Genomic DNA, 1,272 nt, shown 5'->3' with positions numbered 1-1,272 from the left:
GTATCAGGCAGTTTTGAGAACTGTGGCTTTATAATATAGCTTGATATCTGGTATTGTGACCCCTCCAATTTTGTTCTTCTTTCTCAGTATTGCCGAAGCTAGTCAGGGTCTTTTTTTATTCCAAATAAATTTTTGGAGAGTTCATTCTAGGTGAGTGAAATGTAAAGTTGGTATTTTAATGGGGATTGCATTGAATCTATAAATTGCTTTCGGTAGTATGGACATTTTAATGATGTTGATTCTACTGATCCACGAACAAAGTATGTTCTTCCATTTGTTTATGTCTTCCTCTATCTCTTTTTTCAATGTCCTGTAATTTTCCAAATAGAGGTCTTTTACCTCCTTGGTTAAGTTTATTCCTAGGTATCTTAATTCAATGGTAAATGGGATTGTTTTTTTTTTTTTCATTTCGCTTTCTGTGAGTTCATTATTGGTTTTTAAAAAGGCCATAGAATCTTTATTTCTGTTTTCGTAGTTACTATATCTTTTCTCTGCTGTTGAGCATCTTTACCATCACTATTTTGAACTCTATAGCAGATAAATTTCTTTTTCTAAATTATTTTTTAATATTTATTTATTTATTATCTAAAGTTTTACATATGTCTCCTTTTGCCCCGCTTCACCTCCCCCCAACCATTCCCACCCCAGGAAAGCCCCCACCGACCCAGTGTCTGTGTCCATTGGTGATGCTAATATGCATGCATACAAGTCCTTCGGTTGCTCTCTAAAACAAGTTTTTGCCCATTGAGTATGATGTTGGCTGTAGGTTTGTCCTATAAGGCTTTTATTATGTTGAGGTATGATTCCTCTATTCCCACTTTGCTGAGAGTTTTTATCAAGAAAGGGTGTTGGATTTTGTCAAATGCCTTTTCTGCATCTATTGATATGATTATGTGACTTTTGTCTTTCAATTTGTTTATGTGATGTATCATATTTATTGATTTGCAGAAATTGTACCATCCTTGCAGTCCCAGAATAAATCCCACTTGGTCATGGTGTATGATCTTTGATATGTAATGCTGAATCTGATTTGTTAGAATTTTGTTGAGGATTTTAGCATCTATGTTCATCAAGGATATTGGCCTGTAGTTCTCTTTTTTGTGGTGTCTTTATTTGGTTTTGGGATTAGGGTAATGCTGGCTTCATAGAAAGAGCTTGGAAGTGTGCCTTCCTCTTGAATTTTTTGGAATAGTCTGAGTAGGATAGGTTTTAGTTCTTCTTTGAATGCTTGGTAGAACTCCCCTATAAAGCCTTCCAGACCAGGCCTTTTGT

Source organism: Myotis brandtii, unplaced genomic scaffold (assembly GCF_000412655.1).
Source record: "Myotis brandtii unplaced genomic scaffold, ASM41265v1 scaffold1503, whole genome shotgun sequence".
Lineage (NCBI taxonomy): Eukaryota > Metazoa > Chordata > Mammalia > Chiroptera > Vespertilionidae > Myotis > Myotis brandtii.
This window is presented reverse-complemented; position numbering follows the sequence as displayed.